Source organism: Lethenteron reissneri, chromosome 34 (genome assembly GCF_015708825.2).
Source record: "Lethenteron reissneri isolate LAM-NWPU_2019-01 chromosome 34, ASM1570882v1, whole genome shotgun sequence".
NCBI classification, from domain to species: domain Eukaryota; kingdom Metazoa; phylum Chordata; class Hyperoartia; order Petromyzontiformes; family Petromyzontidae; genus Lethenteron; species Lethenteron reissneri.
Window position 1 is genome coordinate 1,392,799 of NC_083812.1, and position 11,384 is coordinate 1,404,182.

Sequence of the window (11,384 nt, forward strand, 5' to 3'; positions counted from 1 at the left end):
GAGGCGAGGGAAGCCGATGGCGCGGGGGGGGGGGGGCACGGGCACGCGCGGCGCACAAAGGACGCGGTTTGCAAGCCCCCCTCGCTCCCGCGCCGCGCTCCATAATGAACGGCGATAATTATCCGCGCGCGTGACAGGGCGGCGAGTGCGCGCACCCGCTCTGCCGAGACGGAGCCGCGCACGGCAGGGGGAGGGAGGGAATGGGCGCGTGGGGGGGGGGCTTGAGGGGGAGAGGGGGTGGGTGGCAGGGTCTGCGGAACGCGAATTCCTGACCCGCGCTCCTGGCCGCGTGGGGCTACGGGACGCGGCGGGCGGGCGGGCGAGTGGGGGGGGGAGGGAGGAATGGTGGGGTACGACCGGTGGGGTTGGTGGAGGGGGGAGGGAGTGTGGAAGGAATGGAGGGGCACGGAGAGAGGGAGGGGGCGGGGGGACCTCCCCAGACCGAGCGGCCGTGCCCCGGCGCGCGCGGTCTCGCGTGGGCGGGAGTGGCGGCGTCGGCGCCCCCGGGTCTCGAACTCCCGACGCAGCGCAACGCGGCACCGCGCGCGGACACGCGGACACGGGGTTTGTTTTCGTTTTTTAGGCGGGGAGGTAGCTGCCGCTGGCGGTGGCGGTGGGTGGGGGGGTTGAAGAGATTGGGAAGGAAAGCGGGCGAGGTGAGGGGGGGGGTACGGAAACTCGGCCTCAGTACGCATCGAGTTTCCCTCCACGACGGACGCCCCCGCCGCTCGCTGCGCGGGTTAATGTCGTTTCCGCGGGGCGGCTATAAATACGCGCGGCGCCTGGGGCTCGCTTCCTTAAGGAGGCTCCTCTTAACGAGCCCCCCCGCCGCCCCCCCTCCCCGGTCTCCTCTCACGGGGTGGGGGTTAAGGGCGGGGGGGGGGGCTGAGCAGAGGAGGCTGTGGGTGGCTCGACTCACGGGGGGGGGGCTCCTACAGAAGACATGATACGCATGGTTGAACTGAAAGGAATGACTTGATTGTTTGAATTAATTTGCATATAAAATTTAAGTGGCAATGATATTTACACAGGATCTTCGCCATCATCATAATCCTCGATAGTACTGCCTTCTAACAAAATCATGTATAGCGGCGTTGGCCGACGTTTCGGGCAGTGGTCCTTCTTGAGAGACTCTCATCATCATCGCCGTGGTTGGCGTCGCCCTTGTGTCTAGGCACGGCGGACCGTCGGCTTGCCGTCGAGTTCTCTGCGAGTCGAGGGACTGCGATGGCAGTTGTTGTTTTAGTTTTGTCCACCGCCGTCAAACGCGGCCTCTATGTGTTTTTTACCGTTTAGCGTCAACGCGGATTCGTCAGCGAAAGCGAAACGATAAAAGAGGCACACGGACACGTTACCCCAACACCCCCAGCGCCGAACTCTCGAGCCAGTGCGGGTGGTCACGATGTCATCTTGACATGCTCACCATGCTGGGAATTCTGGTAACAAAAATAAAACTCTGCTGGATGGATAAAACCTTGGTTTCGCGTGGCATATTTTCATTTTCATCTAAGTTGGGAGGATGTTTGTTCGATGTTGAGAGAAAGCATATATATCCGAAACGTCACCTATTTTGTCTTTGTCTTTTAAGGCCACATAGTTGTTGTTGTTGTTGACGAAATGTGTTGGGTTGTTTTTGTTTGTTGTTCACTGCGCTTGTGCACCACTGCCAACGCAGCAGCAGCATCACCAACATAATTTGCGAATTTCAGGGCGGTGCTTAATTTTTGCTCTGAGATCAGGAGATATTTTAAAATAAAGTCAATCCCAGGAGTGTGTACACACACATGCACGCGTCCCCACGCGCGCGCACACTCGAGACAAACAAGACACCTGTACACGGGCAGCAAAGATCCCCTGTATAAACAGACTGTTGGGACAAGTGCTGTTAGCGAGTAGCATCTATAAAGGCCGGTAGCAGCATACTATAGGGGCCGGTAGCCGGCACCAAGCCCGCCCGCCTTTGTCTCCACAGCGGTGATGCTTGACACATCACATCAGGTACTCATTTGAGCCTGAGCCGACCTAGAGGAGGCCCAAGGACCGGTTCAGATAATCGTCAATGGTGTTGGCCGTGAGCGGGAATCGAACTCGGATCGGCTGTTTCGTACGGCAGTGCTTTAATCGTTCGAACACTGCACGCGCACACACGCGCGCACACACACACACGCACACACACACACGAACACACACGCACACACACGCGCTTACACCCTGCCGGCTTGTTTGTTTATTTCCTAATTTAGAGCCAGACCATGGGGGGTCGGAAGGACCTCGTCCGCTAGTGGGAGGTGGGGTGAGGGGGGCTTGCGTTGTCAACCGCTGATGAGGGGAGTCCCGCGTGGAAGGGACAGGCGGGAGAGATTGCGAGTTAGGAGAGTAAACAGGAGAGCGAGCCAGCGAGAGAGAGAGAGAAAGAGCGGCTGGAAGAGCAAGCGAGCGAGCGGGAGAGTAAACAGGAGATGGAGCGAGAGAGCGAGTGGAAGAGCAGGCGAGCGTCTTCTTATCTCGTTGCGTTCACGCCGAGCGGCGTCAGCCCTGATTAAAGTGGCGACCGCTTAAGCCCCCCCACCACCACCACCCACCACCCACCATCAACCACGACTCTCCTCCCTGCCTCCACAACCACCTCCTCCCTCCGTTACCACGGCACGAGGATAAACCCGCACTGTACCCCCCCACCGCCACCACCTCCCCGACCTCCCCCCAACTCGCCACCCCGCCCCCCGGAGCGCGCACAAAGACTCCCTGCGGGCGCGGACCCCACGGATAATGAAACGCGCCGCTTGGCGTCTCGCGTTGCTGCTGCTGCTGCTTCGGGGTGGGGGTGGGGAGGCAGGGAGGGAGGCAAGCGGGGGAAGGGGTGGGGTGTCGCGTTTTCCAATTGACCCCTAAACCCCTCCCTCCCTCCCTTCCACCCACCACACAGCCCACCCCTCCCGCGGGGCACAGAGGCCACCGCGGCGGGGACGGGGGGAGGAGGCAGGGGGCGGGTGGACGCAGCGCGTGTTGGCGATGAGGTAGTGGTGGGGGGGGGGGGGATACACACGCATTGACACACACATTGACACACGCGTTCACACACGCGTTGACATACTAAAAAAAACTCAGATCCCCCGCGCAGCCGTAACAGACTCTGGGGGCAAGTGCTGTTCGCGAGCAGCGCCTATAAAAGCCGGCACTGTGGCACACGAGGGCGTGGGTGGTCAACACCACGCCCGACCGCCTTTGTCTTGCCGAGGGGCGATGTTTACACATCTCACCAGGTATGCATTTGAGGCTGAGTGGACCTAGGAGAGGTCCATTACCGGTTCAGATAATCGTCACTGGTGTTGGCCGAGAGCGGGAATCGAACTCGGGTGACTGGGTTCGTCGCGCAGTGCGCTAACCACTGCGCCACCGCTCCCCACACGTTAAAATGCATACACACTGACATACAGGCGGACATAATGGCATACACACACATCCACGATTACTGACAAAACAAACACATACGAGCACTGAGATTTACATACGTGTTGACATACGTCCGACTCATAACATAAAAACACGCGCAAGCACATTCAGGCGTATAAACAGACGCACACACGCACACATAGGTGCATCACACAGAGACACGTACACAACCACGTACACGCACATTGCACACACACACTGCACACACACAAACTGCACACACACACTGCACACACACACTGCACACACTGCACACACACACACTGAACACACACATTGCACACACACACACACTGGACACACACACTGCACACACTGCACACACACACACTGCACACACACACTTCACACACACACACTGCACACACTGCACACAAACACACTGCACACACACATACACACACACACTGCACACAAACACACTGCAACAACAACAACAACAACCGCCATTCGCCACTAAGTGGCGGTGACGTCACCACGATGCTTGTGCCAGGCCAAGTGCACCTTGAGGCCACGTGAAGTGTCGAAAGCCCGCTGGCAGGAGGTCACGGGGCAGACCCAGGTGCCACTGGTCGACTGACCGAGATGACCGAGATGACTGGCTGATGCACCACCTGTGCCCCCTACTGTGCCAACTTGCTGTGCTTTAGCTACCCGGCGCTCCGCTCGTTGTTGTGAGCGTCGCTCCTCCGCCCTCCGTTGTTGTTGGAGGGCGACTGCCTCCAACTGCCCAGTAGCGTCCTTCACGAGCCTCCTCCACTGAGGCCGATCTTGACACCGCTGGTACCAGTCATCGGCAAGTCCACTCAGCTCCACGTCCTCCTGTACCACATCACTCCATCTCTTCTCCAGCCCGTGCCGCGCCCGTCTAGCCCCCTCGATCCGGCCGAACAAAAGCTGTTTAGGCATGCGGTGGCTGGGCATGCGGGCTACATGACCCAGCCAACGCAGCCTTGCCTGCCGGAGGAGCTCACTGATGGGACTTTGCCCAGATCTTTCAAGGATTTGTGAGCTCCTCACACAATCCAGCCTGGTTAAACCCAGGATGGATCGTAGGCAGGCCAGCCTAAATGTTTCCAACCGGCGAAGATGCTCCACCAGGGGGGTCCACAAACACACTGCACACACACATACACACACACACTGCACACACACACACTGCACACACTGCACACACACACACAGGGAAGCGCCGTGTGCGGGGTGGCCTCGTGTGCATTATTTGGAGTATTTAGGCCCCCTCCCCTCACTCCCCCCCCCAACATCCGAGTGAGTTTTGTTGAGCTGTGAATAAGAATTCAGTGTCCACACGCGTCGTCAGCGAACACGAGGGGGGGGAGGTGGGGGCTTGAGGGGGGGGGCGTCCTCATCGGCGGATTTTTGGACCAAAAGGCGAGCTCGGCACGGGGGGAGGCGAGGAAGGGAGAGGAGAAGGGAGAGAGGCGGGGATGTGGGTAGCTGGCCGCCCTTACATCGGGCGCTCCCGCAGACTCGAGCCCCCCAGCCGAGCGCGAAGAATAAAGAGCGGAGCCGCCGAGCGAGGAGCGTTGGAGGGAGGGGGAAGCGGAGGAGCTGCCCCCTCCCCTCCCCCTTAGCCCCCCCCCCGCATCCCTCCCACGCAGCTCGCCGTCCTCGCCCCGCTCTGCCGCGGTGACCCCAGGCGCGGCGCGGCTTTAATTCGCTCCGTCTCACGGCGGCGGCAGCAGCAGCAGCAGCGAGGCTGCTGCTGCTGCTGCCACACGCAGCTCGCTCGCTCCCACCCCTCCACTTCCCTCCCTCCCCGGCACGACCCCCCGCGCCCTCCCCCCTCCCACCGCCAACCCCCCCCCCCCCCCCTGAGGCCAACGCGGGTTTTTCGTTTCGCCGCGCGGCGCGACTAATCTGCTTTAATGAACACGCGGGCGCGACGGCTGCGGCCTAACCGCCCCGCTCCCTCTTAGCCACGCACTCCTCGCACGCACGCCTGTCACACACGCACCCCTGTCACGCACCCCTGTCACACACGCACGCACCTCTGTCACGCACGCACGTCTGTCACACACGCACGCACCCCTGTCACGCACGCCTGTCACACACGCACCCCTGTCACACATCCCTGTCACACACGCACCCCTGTCACGCACCCTGTCACGCACGCAATCTCGACACGAACTCCACTGTCACGCGCTCACCCTCTCGCATGCACGCACACACGCGCGCACTCCGTGCTACTCACGCGCTCACCCTCTCGCATGCACGCACACACGCGCGCACTCCGTGCCACTCACACACTCACGCGCTCACCCTCTCGCATGCACGCACACACGCGCGCACTCCGTGCCACTCACGCGCGAACTCTCTCGACACGCGCCCTTACTCCACGCACGCACTCACGATCACGCACGCACTCTCTCACGCGCACCGCGTCAAACAGCAGGGACCATTGTCACCCACACGTTCCCTCCCGACTACTACCCCTTGACACACGCGCACGCATCACCCCTGGCCGCCTCTCGCACGCACTGTGTACCCTCTCTCGCGCCCCCGCCCGCCTGTCTCTCACCCCGCCGCACTCTGCCCCCACCCCCCGCCCCTACCCGCCATAAACTCGACGGGCGCTCGATTCGGCGAGTCTCGCTGCTTGTCTCTGTCTGACCTCGCTTTCATCTCCAGAGGCACAACGCACTCTCAGCGCGCACCGCCAGCTCGGCACACACGCAGCACACACGCACACACACACACGCAGCAGACACGCACACACACGCAGCAGACACGCACACACACACACGCAGCACACACGCACACACACACACGCAGCAGACACGCACACACACACACGCACACATGCAGCAGACAAGCACACACGCACACACGCACACGCAGCAGACACGCACACACACGCAGCAGACACGCACACACACGCACACACACGCACACATGCAGCAGACACGCACACACGCAGACACACACCTCCCGCGCGTCACATCAAACGGATGTTATCAGACTTAATCGCAAACCCATTATCAGCACCCGCGAGGAGTTTGGAATCTGTGACATCGACGCGTAATTTCGTGTGTGCGTGTGGCGGAATGTGTGTGTGTGTGTCCGTGTGTGTCCGTGTGTGTGCACACTGAAACATGATATCAGGCAGCTTGATAACATGTGTACACGCACGCGCGTTTGTTTACGTTCTCTGTGTTGTGTGAGTGGCGGGGAGCGATGGCGAAGTGGTTCGCGCACTGCGATACGAACCCGGCGACCCGAGTTCGATTTCCACTCACGGCCACATTACAGCGACGGCGATTATGTGAACCGGTCCTAGGCATCCCGGACATCGATTCATGCTTACATGAGTACCCGGTGCGGGTGTGTAATACATAATCAGCACTGGGGAGACAAAGGCGGCCGAGCATGGTGCTGACCATCCACCACCTTATACACCGGCATCATTCAGAGGTGCTCATTGTACTTGCCCCAACAGTCTGTTACAGATAAACAAGGGGGGGGGGATCTTTGTATTGTGTGTCAATGTTTACAGGCAGATGTGTGTGTGTCACTTGCGGAGAAGTTCTGTGAAGGGTACCGCGAGACCTCCACACAAGGACCCCTTTCTAGCGACGCCACCACTCGCCCGCCACTCGCCCGCTCGCTTCCTGCCTCCCCCCGTGTCGCCTCCCCGCCGCTAACTCCACTCCGTCTCTGGTTTTAGCGAACGCCAGACCCCCCCCCCTCTCGTCCTCCACGCCTCCGTCCCCCGCAGGTGCGCGCGACCCCGACCACGCGCTCATCCAGAACGCGCGGCGAGGGCGGAAAGAGGGATCTGTGTGCTCGAGTGTGTGTGTCTGAGTGTGTGTGAGTGTGTGTGTGTAGCTGTGTGTCTGGGAGTGTCAGTGCGGATGTGTGTCAACGACTGTACGAGTGCGTCAAGTTGAACACTGCATAGAAAGACCCGTGTGTATTTTATGGAGGCGCGTGTGTGTGTGTGCTTGTGTGGGTATGTGAGCCTTAATATGTGCTCGCTAACCGCCCGCGCTCCTACAATGGTCTCTCTGTCGATACGGTGAGATCGCTGTATTTGTATATGCGCGTGAACCCGAGTGTGTGTGGTTGTGTCAATACATACATGCGGGTGTCTGAGTTTCAGTGCGTCAATGTGTTCTCAGTGTATGTCTGTATTTCTGTATGTGTGAGTGTGTGCATAGTTGTGTTTGTGCGTCTGTGTGCGAGTGTATACGCGCGTGTGCTTCTGTATTGATCCGTGCGTGACAGTCCGCCTCTACAACGCGTCTCTATGCCCGCGTCGTGCGTGCGCTGTGTGCTTCGATGCGCTGCGTGCGATACTGCTGCGTGCGATACTGCTGCGTGTGCATTTGTTTACGTGTTGCATCCCAGCGGCGCGCATGTGTTATGAGTATGTGTGTGCGAGCGTGGCTCAACTTCCGTACGTACCACCCGTGCCTGTGTGTGTGTATATGTATGTCTCCGCGTGTGTATGTATGTCTCCGCGTGTGTGTGTATATGTATGTCTCCGCGTGTGTGTGTGTGTCCGCGTGTGTGTGTGGTGTTCCCTATCCTCCCCGCTTGGCTTCGCCGCGGAACTCGAGGGGGGTTCCACTCCCGCCGCCGCCCACGTGCTCCCACGCAGCTCTCGACGTAACTTTGATCTGAGTCCCCTAATCCGCATCTCGCCGAGACTCGCCTCCCCCCCCCGCGCGTCCCCGCGTCGCGACTGAGCGACTGACTCAGCGACTGACTCAGCGACTGACTGAGCGAGACGGAACATTTTTTCCCTGGCAGAGCGGCACCGAAAAGGAGCGAGACAGGTAGCGACCAGGCTCCCCCCGACCTCGAGAAACAAAACACGCCGAGAGGAACTCACCGTGGGAGGCGTGGGGATGGCTCCTGTCGGGGCTCCTCGTGTGTCTCTTCCCGACTCTCGTGACGTCTCTCGTTCGTGGCCGACGTCGTTGGTTGGTGGCGTCGTCGGAAGATTTCAGAAACGCGAAGCGCGGCGGCGTGGGGGGTGTGACTTCGAGTTGTTGTTGTTGTTGGGTTTGTTGTTGTTATAACTGAGAGAGGAGAGACAAAAAAATTCTGCCGAGTGCAGTCGGGGATAGATGCGCTCCGTCCGCTCGCTCGCTGTGTCTGGCCCGCGGGGCGGGCAGGGTGAGTGCGTGTGTCGCCGCTGAAGCCGAGGTGAGGAGGGTGAGCAGGGAGGAGGAGGAGGAGGGGACGCGCTTTTCTCGGCGTGATGCGCGGGGGGAGGGGCCCGGGCGTGGGGGGGCGGGGGTGGCGGGGCCGTGCGCGGTCTTGAGGTCGCCGCGGCGCTGAAAGGGGAAGCCGCCTCCAAGTGGCCGGCCGAACCCACGCCGCTGTGTTCGCGTCCACACTCAACTAATGCCCGCTACTGGTTCTCACTGCTGCTGCTGCTGCTACGGCCGCAGCTACTGCGCTGAGATCACTGCTGCCGCTACTGCTTGCCGCTTCGTGCGATCTCTCCACTCTCTTCTCTCTCGCTCGCTGCTCGCTCTCTCCGCTCGCTCTCTCCGCTCGCTCTCTCCGCTCTGACTGTCCGTCTGGCCCGCGTGCGCGTTGTGAGTGACTCTCGCCCGCGCGCGCTCCTTCCCTCTCGCGAGCGGCGGCGTCCCAAGCGGGTGGTGGGGGTTGGGGGTAGCGGGGTGGGTGGGTGGGGGGGGAAGGAGCGAGGGTGGGAGGATGGGAGGTGGCGGCGTGGGGGGAGGAGAGGCTCGCGGGGGGATGGGGGGAACGGGGTTGGGGGGTGGTGTGGGCAGGGGGTGCGTCGCGGCTGGGCGCTGTGGTTTCGAAGGCGCTCAACCGTCAGCAAAGCCCTGAAAGGACGCGCCGCGCCGCCGCTGCCGCGCCAGCGAGAGAGCGAGAGAGAGAGCGAGAGAGAGAGCGAGAGAGAATGTTTTATTTTCGGTGCGTGGAAGGGCGGCGAGGCACCCCGCAGGAGAGGACGGCCTACCACCCGCCTCTCGCGAGGCCAGGAGGCCGGGGACCAGGGAGGTTGGACGCACAGACGAGGGACGCGGCCACGCATTGTACAGAGAGAGGGGAGGGGGAGTGGGGAGAGACGTCTTAAACGCAAGGATGCTTTCCAGTTTCGTTTCGTTTTTTCTAACATAATTTTTTGGTTTGTTTCGAGAAGATATCTCCTCTATCAAGTTCCACGCGCTACGAAGGAACCGGGCCCAGGTCTCCCTTGCACGAGAGGCGTCAGGACTCTTTGAGGTGTCACCCTGGGTTCAAAAACAAATTAATGAACAAAGCTCCGTGATTTTTCGTCGAAACAAAAATTCACGTGGTGCTCATCTCATGTTTACAACTCGGAGGTGGTGGAAATTCCATGTTCCCATGACGAGGCGGGGAAGAGGGGGTGTGGGAGATGCTAGTATATCCAAAGAACAACCACAAAGTGGTACATATTTTATATACCCGGAAGGGATGATAGGCTGAGTCAATCCCACTCCCTACCGCCTCCCATTCAGGGTTGAACTCGTAATATTTTAGTCGCAAGCATCTCGCTGTTCAGATGAGCCACCTGGCCAGTTAAACTAACGGAAATCTACCTGTGTCCATCAAAGGCTCATTGCCCGAAACGTTAGGCGTGGCGGGAATGAGTACGTTTACGTTCGGAAGCAGCGGCTAGGTTGCGCTGTGCCGTCTCCCGGGTCTGTGCGCCGGGCTCTGTGCGGGGCTGCAGATGAGATGCGAGGATGCGTTCCGCGAAACGCGGAGGGGCGCCACGGTGGCTGGGAGATGAAACCCACCTCGCCTGGTATACAGCAGGTCGTGGGTTCGATCCCGACCCTCACGTCTGGATATTTTGAGTTTGCATATTATCCCAAGTGGTCGCGTAGATTTTTCTCGGGGTCCTCCGGTTTTTCCCTCCACGTTTAGAGAGATGCGTTTGGAGTATTTGGCTACTATAAATGTCCACGTGATAAGCCACTTCGTTGACCTATCATGTGTGGCAATGTCGCTTCTAAAAAGAAAGAACTACATAGCTCAGTGGGCTTTACCTGGTTAAAAAATATGGTTCCGTATTTTTTTAAGTCGGAGGAGACGAGGCGGAGAGGGCGGCGTTTACGCGGAGGAGTGATGATGATTATGATTAGAGTCGACATCTGTAGCTGGGTAAAAAAAAAAGTATCATATTCCATATTCCTGCTTTCTTATCTGCTCTCAACAAGGTGCCATTGCCCAAAACGTCTACGTTTGTGTGGTGTATGTATGCTGAACTTCTTTCGCACCATACGAAGACAACCGTGGTAATCGGAGGTGCTGGGCAAGGACAATAGAGCTGAAGAGCAAGACGCAGTTCCTAACAAGCGAGTGTCTAATGTCGGTGGTAGGCAGGCGTGAGTGCCGCATGGCTGTGACGGTGACTTGAAGGGAAGGGTTAGTGGACCACCCGTAGATTTAAATAACTTACACCCCCCCCCCCCCGCAAGTTCCGAGGTGGCACGACAGCACGTGATCATCTTTGAGCGTTATTCCTCCCACGAAGCAAAAACTCTAATTAATTTAAAAGGCAATTGGGCAAACATCCCAATGTAGCGGCAGGACCCTCCTGAACAAGAGTATTGAGACTCCGTGAGGGCAATCCATGGGTCACCGGCACTATCAGCATAGGGCGATTGCAGTAAAATATATGACCAGCGTGGTGAAGTATGGTCATGTAACTTCTACAACCCGCAACGGATGCGGGGAGGTATTCGTGCACTCTTGGATTGACACACACAGCTGTATGTCTCCACGTGTGTATTTTATAATGTTTTAATCCAGAAGCGGATAAGACAATGCCTCATGATGATGATGACGATGATGGAGGTTGCCTTCCTTCATCCGGCAGTGGGTAGACCATGGTGCGCAACCACGATGCTTTCATCCAGCAGTGGACAACCCGCATGCCCTGTGTTGGAGCAGCG

At 59.1% G+C, this 11,384-nt stretch overlaps 1 protein-coding gene across 2 annotated transcripts in view; it reads right to left on the reverse strand.

Annotated features, from left to right (window-relative positions):
* LOC133350515 (CXXC-type zinc finger protein 5-like) overlaps positions 1 to 9,012 on the reverse strand; it is a 28,663-nt gene extending 19,651 nt beyond the window's left edge. For both annotated transcript variants that reach the window (XM_061564874.1, XM_061564873.1), the window contains exon 1: positions 8,312 to 9,012. The gene's annotated coding sequence lies outside the window, so the exon portion shown is untranslated. The remainder of the gene's footprint in view (positions 1 to 8,311) is intronic.
* Positions 9,013 to 11,384: the final 2,372 nt, after the last annotated feature.